We start from the raw sequence: 13,456 nt of genomic DNA, 5'->3' as shown, positions 1-13,456 counted from the left end.
CACTGTTTCACTTTCGGTTTGTCTAAGTAACTGCATAGGAGAGTTGATTAAAATCAACTCCCAAAAATCATCTATTTCAGTGTGTTTCCTTTGCAATTAGATATGATATTGCACTAATATTTTAAGAATGATATTGTGTTATTAATGATTAAATTTTTTTTTATTTACCTTTATCTGTGTAATGAAACGACCAAGGGGTAATTATTTGAACATATATTAATGTACATCAATTTTCAATATCAAGAAATTTTTGCAAGCGTTTTGAAATCACTGGCTATTCGGTTTTCAAAAAGATGCTTAACACCTCGCCGTAGTTTCTTCCTTTTTTAATAATTACCTACACCTGAACAAACTTGAAAGCTCAACCCAAAACCTTGTGTCAAATTTGGTTGAAACTGATCAGTGGTTATAAAGAAAATAAAAGGCCAGTGCCAACTATCCCGACAATTCTAGACACAAGACAAAAATCTATGTAAGTAAAGCTCTAATGAGCCTTCCGCCCATCCAGGTGAGCTAATAAAAAAGATCAGGATATATAGAGTTCAAGGAAAAAGCAGTCCTCTACTTAAACTATTTGGAAATTTTAAAAACCGGACGTGTGTCAATTTTATCTTTTATGTAGGACTTGTTATAATTTACAAATGTAAAGGAATGGCAATCATAAATCAGGATTTATAACAACTATAGGGCGATCCAAGTTCTTGCTTATCGATCAGAAAGAAATTGCATTTAACGTCAACATTTAAGGGATAAATTCTTTTGTAATAGTTGCTAACATTCCTTATCTTTTGAGTGTTGTTTCGATCTGTTGTGATTTGGTGGGGTTCAATATGACTCTCGGTTTTACTTTATCAGAGATGTTTATCAGAGGTCAACGTCTTTTAAGAGGTTGATCCTTGAAATCTCATCATTTAAACACCGATCGTTCTCTTTATTTACTAAGAACCCGGAACAGAATGCATTTTAAGGTGGTATGAGACATATAGTGAAATCAATACAGATCAATATTCATTCATTCAATATATAATCAATTTTAAGATTTCAAATTATAGTGTTATCATCCCGAATGAACCATGCGCCAAAATAATCGTTTTACTGTTTAGATTTACAGCTAACTGGTGTTTGAATTACAATATAAAGTGACTTTTCTGAAGTGTCGATCATTAAGTACAGTCCATAAAAGGAACAACCAATATTTCCATATATGGAAGTTTATTACAACTATTAATGTGTCTGACGACTATGTACAATTCCTTGAGACTGGTTAGATAGTGATATTTACTAAGAACCCGGAACGGAATGCATTTTAAGGTGGTATGAGACATATAGTGAAATCAATACAGATCAATATTCACTATTATTTGGCGACTATGTACAATTCCTTGAGACTGGTTAGATAGTGATTTGGTTTTGTCTTTAGTAATATGAATACAATTGGATTTTAAGAATGATGGCGAAAGTACTCAGTAGATGTAAATATTTATGAAATGAATTCATACGGTCATGAACCACGACGGATCCCTTCGGTGTCTTACATCTACGTTTATAAATTTTATTCAAAATAATAAACGTAACGTGATTACATTGCACAATAATAATGCATCAGCTAAACACAAGCTCGTGGAATATCCATGATTTCTAAATATGACCTCTTGAACTGTTGAAAAGTTTATGCAAACATGGACGTTTCTGATTGTCAATTGGTGCATATAATACTTGCAATGGTAAATCACATAAATATTTTAAATGATATTTAAATGATAGGAAATCAATATACAGGCAATACAATGTAAAATACCGACTCGACAAAAGAACTTCAAGCAAACTTAAGTCCCGACTAGAGTTTTCAAATTAAAGCATTTTAAACGCGTGTTTTGATGCACCAGTTCAATATACTGTTGGGCTATAGATCTATAGATATTGACAGCATTTGTTGATGTTGATATTGATGATCTATAGATGTTGACAGCAGTTTACTTAAATTGTGAGAAAGTGTCTAAAGAGGTCATGTTTTGATTCATTATACCTTAGCATTGACGCTTATTTAAACGTAAAATATTATTCCGGAGATTATGAAATAATTACTGAAGCGAAATAAAAAAAAAGTTTATTGACTTTTTTAAGACTTAGCAAGACATCAGTCAGTTTATTTGATAATTTTGAGAGTAACTTGTTTATAATGGATTATTTCTTATGATTTTTATTGATATTGAGTTCAAAGACCTCCGTGTTTACGAAGCTAAAGCAGCGACGTTAAATAAAGAAATAAATTATTTATTTTTGTTCACGAACTGATACACAGAAGTTCCATGTCAAGATAATGTCACGATTTTTTCTTTAATTCAAGCAACAGTTAAAAAAAAATGCACAAATTTTAAATTTATTCCAAATCTGCATCAATTAATAGCATTTCTTCAAAATGATACATGGGGTCTAAAAGTATTAAATGATTTTCTCACATATGAAAATATTAATAATCATTATTAGACTGAACTATTTTTTATTAATAATATGGTAATTAACTCAATTTGAAGAGAAAAAAACAAAAACCAGAATTGAGTATGAAAGTTGAAATCTGAACCAATTAATGATATTCCTTTAATGACTAGTGATAGCTTGTGTCACATTAAAACGTATTCACAATGAATACAACCAATTTGATAAAAATTTAATACTCCCTTTACTTCCGACTTCCCGAATGTTATGAGTATTATTACATCATAAGAATCGGTCAAGAGTGGGCAAACACAATCATAAAAAAAATTTCCTTCATAATGTACAATAACTCGTAGTTTTTCGCTCTCCTGAACCGAATGTTCCGTCAGTTTGTCTGCAAACTTTTCAAATTTTTGACTTTTCCCTAAAACCACTTGACCAGATTTAACCAAATATAAAGCATCTGGAAAAGGGATTCTAAGTTAACAAAATGAGGGGCGAAACCTTTTTAAAAAAGAGATCATTACTGTATTCAAACTCTTCTCAAGAATCACTGGACCAGATATGCCAATAATTACACCACAGATTGTATATATAGTGTAGATTCTAAAAGTCGGCCATAAGTTCGGTTCAAAGTTTAACGTAGAAATATGTATGGAAAATGTTTAATAATCTTCTTAAGAACCACCAATGCTATAATTTGTTATATTACTAAGCAAGCATCCTCAGATAGTGTATAATTATTCTAAATTGTTAAATTCTTGACCCCCTGACTAAACTGGGGTCCCAGGAGGGATTCAAAGTTGATCATAAAAGTATTTAGGAAATAAGTTTAAAAAAACATATTCTCAAGAACTACAATTTGTGATATTAATATGCAAGCATCCTTAAATAGTGTAGATTTTTAATTGTAAAAATTTTGACCCCGGATCAACAATAGCGCCCAAAGAGGGGTTCAAAGTTCATTGAAATATACAGGCAAAATGTTAAAAAACATTAGTGATATAACTATGCACGTATTCGCAAATAGTGTAGATTCTACATTGTGAAAACCATCACACCCGGTCTGTTACGGGGACCCCAAGTTCAGAGTCTATCAAAGAGGTGTATACTGAATTTTTAAAAAAAAATATTTAATGAAGTATAGTGTACTACTATACATTGTTACAAATCGTGTTATTGCTATACACGCATCTTCTTAGCTAAGGTAGATTCTACATTGTTAAAACTGTGTCCCATAGGGCAAAGTTCAACATAGTAACATGTAGGAAATATGTTTTAAAATCTTTTTCAAACAACTGCATTGCTTCAATTTGTAAAATGATTTTTCAAACATCCTCAAAAAGTGTACATTCTAAATTGTTAAAACCATGACCCCCATGTCAATATTGAGGCCCAAAGTGGGGTTCAAAGTTCAACATAGAAACATATAGAGATACTGTTTAAAAATCTTCTACTTAATAACTAACTACAATGTGTGAGATAACTACAAGTATGCAAACATTCTAAGAGTGTAGATTCAAAATTGTCAATACCATCACACTTGGGCCAATCGAGGAGCCCGATAAAGGGCTCAAATTTCAACATAGAAATAGGTAGGAAAAATGTTTTGAAAATTTTTTTCTAAAGAAAAACAGTGCTACGTTTTGTTAATTTCTGCATGTAAGCATCTTCATACCTTTATATACCCTCATATCATGGTCACAGTGACACTCTTTCACTTTTTATAAGAGTTTATTGTACAATTATGTAATCTTTTAAAATAGGTGGAGCTGGAATAATAAGATTGGTCAGTCAATGCATCTTAGATCTTCAGATACAATCCAAAGATAGTAGGCTTCTGTTTTGTATTTTTTTTTATGTTTTGTCGATTCTTTGAATATATGAGTTTTATATTTTCAAATTTTAGCTAATTTTTGAAATAGAACAATACAAGAACTGTTGTTCAGGTGAGCAATGTGGCCCACTGGCCTTGTGGGTTTTTTTTAATTTTGTGTACCAAAAGTCCCTTTCGTAGTTTTAATTGAAGTTCTACGTTTTCTTAATTAATTTCCTTATAAATAAAATATAATTAACATCAATACACCGACTGTTTGGGAAATATTTAGGCAGAGAGAGAGAGAGAGAGAGAGAGAGAGAGAGAGAGAGAGAGAGAGAGAGAGTACAAAAAAAATAAACATCAGGAGGATGTGTATTGAGAAAGATTGCCAGTATTTACTACACAATATGGATGAATACACATCAAAAGAGTTCGGCTTTCAGTAATTCAGTACTCTGAATTATCATTTGGCTTTAAAAAGTTAGATGTTCAAGTGATTGATGGGGGTGAATATTTTAAAGATATTGATTTTATTACACTTTTAATCTTAAATGATACATCAAACAGTGTGGTAAAAATACTTCCATTCTTTATTTATAACAAAAAAGATAAATACGTGACTTTTTAATAAGGATATCTAATTGCACAGCAAATGTTTGCAGAAAAAGATAAGTTTTTTAAGTAGATAATATTCGTATTTATTTCACGTACGCCCAAACTTTATTTCACATCTTAGCAAAAATATTCGCAGCATATTTTTTAAAAAATTATGAATTTCAAGTTTCATATTTTAACAACCTTTATCAATTTAGAGAAAATTAGTATAATATAGTATAATTATAGTAATAGCATAAACCTAAAATCTATCTTTTCCTAAACTTGTCGACATTATTCATAAATCACGTCAAAACATTTCAAACATATTGAATTTTGGAAGTTTGGTCTCAAAATACAGATATCAAGTATTTTTTACTATTCTAAATATGCATACGAACATGAGTATCAATTTAAAAAATGGAATTAAAAAATACACTACCTGTATTAAACAGATGGAGGAAGATAATTGACAACGGTAGACAGGTATTGAAGGTTAATTAAGATGCATGGTGTGCACTGCCGACATTCTCCAACCCACAGTTTTCACTTTAACATAATGCCGATTTTTAAAGAGAGTTATGATTTATGCATGACCGAAATACCTTCTTAGAAGCAGGTCAACGAACCGCAGAGACAAAATTAAATGTATCGAATACGTATGTCATCAGATGTATGTGGGAGAGGGGAAAAATACCAGCCTACTGGAGAAAAGAACCATCACCAACGACATTTTATCAGACTACACCGTGGGTGTAAATACAGATCCGTGGGTGTAAATACAGGATATGAAATCAAATCCTCATAATATTGTTTGGCATTTTTGTTTATTGGTAATAAATTTCTTTTCAAGTAATAGTATTTCTCATAAGATCATAGAGACAGACCAAAAAAAGTAAATTCCAATTGTTACTTGATTCCAGATGCAGGAATGGCAATAGGGTTTATCAATACTAGGTAAAACATCGTTATTAAAAAGCTTGTGCTTCGGTATATCTTAATATCTATTTTGCAATTCGACATTTCTTATAAAATCCCAATCGCTTTTAGCATTCTATACAACCCAAACATACAAAGTCCCAATTACTTATGCTGCTGCAACTCATCTTTTAAAACTAATGGTAAGGTTTGGGATCTCGCTGTGTTGCCTCTGAGACAATAAACATAAAGAAACAACGACCGAGCACGAGTTCAATTGTTACATGTTTCTTAGATATATCTGCATCAGGGAATTAAAAAAATCATGAAGTGTAAAATTCCCTATTTCACATGTTTATGAAAAGTCAAAGGATTAAATCGAATTTAAATAATTTTTCACAGGTCACATTTTCCGTCCAATTTGGCATCTTTGAATTCGAACAGAAGGCAAGAGTGCGATGTTGCGAAGGCGAGAGTGCGAAGTTGCGAAGGCGAAGGAGCGATAATAGTATCGCTTCTTCGCCGTCGCATCTTCACGCTTCGCCGTCGCATCTTCGCACTTTCGCTCCTTCGCAACTTCGCCCTCAAGGCGAAAGTGCAAAGGTCGAAGTGGTCCCAATCGGAACGCCAAACGAACAAGCAAAATAAAATAATCTCGTTGAGCAACCAATTGCAGACAATTATATACAATCCGATACGATAAAATCCGATCCCCCCATGCAAAATTTAATTTTATATAATAAAATTTCCAAAAAATGCCTCGGACCCCTCCCCCGACTAATACAATTATCCCCACACCCCCCCCCCCCCTCGAAAAAGAAAAAAATTCGTCTTCTGCCTTTGATGTCATTTTATACAGCTAAAATTGTCTTTAAACGATAGAGAGCTCCACAATTATAAAATGGCGAAGGAGAAAGCCCGAAGATGCAAAGGCGAGAGTGCAAAGTTGCGAAGGCGAAGGAGCGATAGTAGTATCGCGTCTTCGCCTTCGCGACTTCGCACTTTCGCCTTTGCATCTTCGCGCTTCGCCGTCGCAACTTCGCACTTTCGCTCCTTCGCCGTCGCACCTTCGCACTTTCGCCTTCGCACTCTTGCATCTTCGCCCTATAGGCGAAAGTGCGAAGGTCGACGTGGCCTCATCGGAACACCATAAAAAACAGAATTTTAAAAACTTATTATAAAAATAATACTATGTCTGTATGTTACATTTGGTTGAATTATTAGGGAATCTAAGCATGTTGATGTCCAAAATGGTTGTTATGAGAAATAAGTCTTGCTAATATTGTGTCTGTCTATTAAAATCTGTCAAATTATGAGATGTTAGTTTGTCCGAAAATATAATTGATTTGATGTTTTTATGTCCATTATAGTTTTTAGCTCACCTGAGCTGAAAGCTCAAGTGAGCTTTTCTGATCAAAATTTGTCCGTTGTTTGTCGTCGTTGGCGTTGTCGTTGTAAACTTTTCACACTTTCATCTTCTTCTCCAGAACCACTAAGCAGATTTCAACCATGCAAACTAGGCACAAAGCGTCATTGGGTAAAGGGGATTCAAATTTGTTCAAATGAAGGGCCCCGCCTTCTTTAAAGGGGAGATAATTTAGAATTATTGAAAATTTATTGGTATTTTTAAAAAATCTTCATCTCAAAAACTATTAGGCCAGAAAAGCTTAAACTTGTGTGGAGGCATCCTCAGGAAGTGTAGATTCAAATTTGTTCAAATCATGGTCCCCAGGGGTAGGGTGGGGCCACAATAGGGGGATCAAGTTTTATATAGGAATATATAAAGAAAATCTTTTAAAAATATGCTATTAAAAACTATTAGACCAGGAAAGCTCAAATTGGCGTGGAAGCATCCTCAGAAAGTGTAGATTCAAGTGTGTTCAAATCATGGTCCCCGGGGGTAGGGCGGGGCCAAAATGGGGGATTAATTTTTATATAGGAATATATAGAGAAAATCTTTTAAATCTTTTAAAAACTTTTAGGCCAGGAAAGCCCGAGAGGAAGCATCCTCAGATAGTATAGATTTAAGATTGTTTAAATCATAGTCCCGGGGTAGGGTGAGGCCACAGTGGGGGACAGGGATGGGGTAATGGTAATTTGTAATGCTAATTGAGTGTAATTAATTACAAATTTTGATGTAATTGAAAGTAATGTGTAATTGACACATTTTTCAATTACATGTAATGGTAATTTAATTAATTACTTTCAAAAAAGGCATGTAATTCAAATTACTTTTCAATTACTTTCAATTACACTGATGAGTGTTAATATAAATAAGAAAGCTGTCCACTATCCATTGTCCCCCACACTTCCAATAGTACAAAAGTATAAAACAATACAAATACAAGATCAAATTAGGAAAAGTGCTTAATAAAATGCATTTAACTTTTATCAAATATACATGTAGGTTTTTTTTTATATAAACATATTCACTATCTAATAATGAGGTTCCTAAACTTATGTCAGATATGAATATCAATGTTTTTAATATTCATTAATTTGTTAGGGACCAAATAATTTTGATGGTATACTCAATCTCTTTTACCTAAAAATTTTATTATTTTATTGGAATAATTAACGTTTCCAATTATTAACTGAGTTGATTAAAAAAATATGTTTATTTTACAAATAAAATCAATGTTATTTGAATTGTATAAACTATTAAGTCATGCTTTTTAATTGCCAGTTTGCCTAGAGCTAATATGGCTTCAATAAGGTTTTTAAGTTTTTGTTGCCAAATCTTGGTGGGTTTTCTTAATGGCCAATAGACCAATAGGTGTGAATTGTGTTTTGATAGCAATTATAGTCTGCTCTCAACCCCAGATTTACCTAGTAACCTGTATTTTTCCAATTTTTAAAGAAGAATTTAGTTGAGATAAATGTTTACTTTAAGTGTCCCAAAAAAGACTTGCCAATGTAGACATGATAGGTGTAGGTTAACGATCTCCGATCCTTAGCAATCTTTGATAACTTGGAATTTTTTTATTTGTACCATAGATCTGCCTTTTATATCTAGACAAAGTCTTGTAGTGTTAATATTACACTTAACTCTTCAAAGTACTGCTTGGCTTAATGGCTCCACGGAGACCTACTACATGCAGGTTAAGGGGTTTGAACCACCGATGCACCAGTTCAACAGTCTTTTCCTCCAATTTGATCTCAACTTATTTCATTTTTAAAGTTTGAACGATAAATAACATTTTAATGATGGAAAATATACTTTGAGGCTGAGAATCGGAGCACCTTAAGGGATACTGAACAATTAATAATCATTAAATGAAACTGTAAACATGTGTAGGTGTTGTTGCTAAATAATTAGTAAATTTTCATGACAAAATTTGTAGATGTCATATCTGCTTTAATTCAATAAATGTATTTTTCTCAAATGTAATGTGTAATTTAATTAATTACATTTGCAAAGTAATTGTAATTTAATTAATTACATTTGGAAATCCTTGTAATGGTAATGGTAATTTAATTGAAGGTTTTAAGCAAGTAATTGTAATTTAATTAATTACTTTCAAATGTAATTGACCCCATCCCTGGTGGGGGATGAATTTTTACTTAGGAATATATAGAGAAAATCTTTAAAAATCTTCTTTTTTTAAAATATTAGGCCAGAAAAGCTTAAACTTATGCAGAGGCATCCTCAGGTAGTGTAAATTAAGGTTTGCTAAATCATAGTCCCTGGGGATAGGGCGGGGCGGCAATGGCGGGATGAATTTTTACATAGGAATATATAGAGAAAATCTTTAAAAATATTCTGGGAAAGTTTTCAGTCCAAAACGCAGTAACTTGTGCGAAAGCACAGGTTGTGCAGATTAAAGTTTGATGAAACTATGATTCCCTAGAGCAAAGTGGGGCCACAAAATGGGGTGGGGGGTATATAGGAATAGAGAAAAATCTTCTTACAGGTACAACAACAAAAGAGGCTTGGTATTTAACTCCCCCACCCCCAACAATGTGGATAAATATAAAAATTGGCAGATTTTCAATATTTTAGCAAGATCTACTGTACTTAGTTGTCTAGATATTTTGATTTTGATACTGTAATGCTAATTTGATCAGAGTTAAGGCAATTGTTGCTCAGGTGAGCGATGTGACCCCTGGGCCTCTTGTTCTATTTTCTTTTAATTCATCTTATTCACCTTAATCATGAAAATAATTATGTTACTGTCGAAGAAACAAGAATCAATATTAACATTACTGGTAGTTTTGGCGAATACGTTCACCCCCATCCCAAGTCAAAGTAAGTTGCTTTGTTATTCACCAAAATATATCCATAGTTATTCATTAATTCAGCTTATCAAATTAAAAACTTAAAGTAAAGCTTTACAAATTGATAACAGACCTCAACCTTTGTATTCCAAGAATATACAACAGTAGGAAATTCATCAAAAGATTTTAAAAATGAATTGTAAATTTCAGCTTGGATGCAAAACTCTTGAGGAGTAATTTCAATAAATTTAAAGACGTAAAAGTTTACCTGCAGAAAGTAACTTCCTCGTTCAATAGAACTTGGCACGGGACTATGTTTTCAACTAAAAGTAAAATCAATGATGTTGAAGTAAATATCCCTCCTACTTTGTTAAGCTTGAGTTTATTTTTTTATTCTCTTTCACATGCATGTCGCGCATGCTTGTCTGGTCACTGAGTAGGTGGCGTTAGATAACCCACGGGCTCGTTTATATTACTCAAAATGAGACGTCAAGCAGTATAGTTCTTAAAATCGGTAACGCAACGCCACAAAAAAAAACTAAATTAATCTTTTGAAAGAGATTAACACATGCCTTTAGGCTTCCGATTGTTGCAGTTCAATTTAATATGTAAGGTTACATGAGGGCCTTTAGCACATTTTACAGAATTCCGAAACGGATTATTCACCCTGGATACCGTCAGTTTTTCAGAATGTCAAAAACAGTGTGTAACCTACACAAAATAAATAATATCTGTTTGCGATTCAATTGTGCTCCAAATATTCTTTGATGGCATGTAACTATACAATTACGGTGTAGAATTAACTGTTCTATAAAAAAGTTTGTTTTGTCCATTTTGCAAATTATAAATAAGAAAAAAATGTTTTGGTCATGTTTTCATACAAAACATTGTTAGTTGAGTGAATGATTTCATTAACAATTGAAAATCTTCGAAATATTGCTTGGTCTGTACAAAGTGTCACACTCATATTTTCATTGTTTACATGTTTTTACATATTTTCATTCAGTTTCATATGAAGCGTTTATTTCAATAATTCACATGAACAGAAAGAGGATTTTACAACTGTAAATTTTCTAAAATTTAGAAAACTATGAAAACATAAGATTTTATGTTTTTCATTCCGTCTATTTGTGAAATCAATGGTTTGAAAAGTGTAAAATTCCTTAACTATTTTTTAAAGGCCAAGACCCATGTACTAAGCTTATTCTTTTATTGTAACATTTAGCTTAGTTAATTAAAGATAAGTCATTTTGTGTCTTCTTATACTCATTTTTCTTTGATGCCACTAGTTTCTTTGTTATCCAATATGTGTGAAACAATTTACTGTCCAAACACCAGGAGTCATACATGACTCTTATTTACTCTTTAATTTTAATTAATTAAATTTTAATTTACCAGTAAATTGTCAATTTGATTTGTTTGATAAGGTTGTTTTACCAGTTTTATTGTACGGCTGCGAAATTTGGGGCTTTGAAAATCTAGATATTATTGAACGTGTACATCTGAAATTTTTGAAAACAGTACTTAATTTAAGAAGCACAACACCGAATTTTATGATATATGGAGAAACAGGGCGCTACCCGTTGTATATTAATGTTTATACAAGAATAATTACATATTGGGGGAAAATGCTAATAAGCCCCGAGAACAAAATTGTATATACAGTGTACAGATATTTATTTTCACAACATTTTAATAGCGATTGTAAAAGCCCATGGATTGATTGTATTCAAAGAATTTTGAACATGTGCGGGCTACAATATGTCTGGCAGAACCATAATTTTGTCAATATAGAATGGTTATCTGCTACTGTAAACCAAAGATTAAAAGACCAATTTATGCAAATATGGTCAAATGATATAAATTGTTCTTCCAGAGGTCAAGTGTATAAAATTTTAAAACCATATTTTGGCTTTGAGAAGTATCTTGATATTTTACCTGTAAAACTAAGAAAAAAATTCATTAAATTTCGTACATCAAACCATCGTTTTCCTGTAGAGACAGGCAGATGGTATAACATTCCTTTGAATGAGAGGTTATGTCTTTTGTGTAATAAAGGTCTTATTGGAGATGAATTTCATTATATTTTAGAATGTTCGGCACTAGAAGAAATAAGGAAAAAATACATAAACACAAAATATTGGAAAAGACCAAATTTTTTTAAGTTTTCTGAACTCATGACTAATTGCAATTGTAAATCGCTAAGAAAATTATGTGTATTTATTTCAAAAATTTTTGATGCTGTCTGCTCCTCTTAGTTGTTTTCCTATTATGATCCTTTATACTAAAATCTAATATAAGTAGTGATTCTATAGTCTGTTCTTTTTTATTTATATTTTTCCCTGTATGAAAATGTACCTGTTTGTCTGTACCTCTGACGATTTGTATTTGTATGTATTATATATATGTTCCTCTTGTACCAAATTATTTGGTCTGAGTGAATAAACTGAACTTGAACTTGAACTCAAGTTGAGCCCCTTTAGCAAAAAGTAGTATTTACTTGGAGTGAATTATTATTACGCGTTAATAGTCTTTTTACTTAAATTTTTCTAAACATACGGAATTTTCACTAATGTCATGGTCAGTTTTTCAAGAGAATTTTTTACGATAGGCGAGAGTTGGCATCAATTACTCGATTGCGCTCTTTCAATAAACACCTTTACTTACTGCCCACTCTCTGCCTCATTTTCAAGCTTCACGGATCCAACCTCTTTAGGATAGTTCACAGAAGTAGATGTTGTCTCAGAAAGGATAGGGCAAAGATTAGAATCATTTTAACAAGACCTTGGACTTTCGGTTGAACGTAGCTATTTATTTCTTGCGTCAAAACAAGTTAGAAATGACGTTGGATTCAAGTGAAATATGCACCGATTGCGTAGTCTTAGCTCAAAAGCCAGACAAATCTTGTTGATTTCAAAGAGCCATGGCTGAGTGGCTAGCAATGAAATAGACAGGCCTACGTCACATTGCTGTTTGACACAACTACCCAAATTTATTTAAGACACAGAAATCGGTTGAGACAAAAGGGACATAGCGTTATATATGTGTCACAACAACTGTTGCATGCAATCCATTAAAACAACATCGTGTAATTATCTACTCTGTGTGTCCACAGGGCACCAGAGTCATTGATTTTATTTAATTACGCAACATCTCCGACTCTTACACTAAGTTTGATTAATGCCACCATTTGTCATTTTTTTATAAATACATTTTTTGTATTCCATATTTAACTTGAAATGTAATATGTCTAATATACACAGTAGTTGCTAATCGTAAGTTCGGAATACTTCGTAGCCAGTCCCGGTAAAGTCCGAGTCAGAGTTGGGGGGGGGGGGGGCGGATTACTGGTTAATTTGTTGATTCAGGTAAATTGTTTCCATTGTTGAGAAACGCAATTCCTTATCACGTTGTTTATTCATTTCAAATTTCACGTTGATACAGACTTGCGGGAATACGACACACCTATCT

The 13,456-nt window shown here is 32.5% G+C and overlaps 1 protein-coding gene across 5 annotated transcripts in view; it reads right to left on the bottom strand.

Moving 5' to 3' along the window:
• Positions 1–13,456, bottom strand: part of LOC105322367 (uncharacterized) — a 31,149-nt gene that overhangs the window by 4,383 nt on the left and 13,310 nt on the right. The window contains exon 2 of one of the 5 annotated variants that reach the window (XM_066082236.1): positions 10,254–10,308. The exons of 2 other annotated variants lie outside the window; for them this stretch is intronic. The gene's annotated coding sequence lies outside the window, so the exon portion shown is untranslated. Of the gene's footprint in view, positions 1–5,291; positions 5,405–10,253; positions 10,429–13,456 lie in introns of those variants that run through there. 2 more of the 5 variants (XM_034450012.2, XM_066082237.1) reach the window with 2 other exon arrangements.

The sequence above is a fragment of the Magallana gigas genome, chromosome 4 (assembly GCF_963853765.1).
Source record: "Magallana gigas chromosome 4, xbMagGiga1.1, whole genome shotgun sequence".
Taxonomy (NCBI): domain Eukaryota; kingdom Metazoa; phylum Mollusca; class Bivalvia; order Ostreida; family Ostreidae; genus Magallana; species Magallana gigas.
Note: the sequence above shows the minus strand (reverse complement) of the source record. Positions and strands in the feature narration are given on the sequence as shown.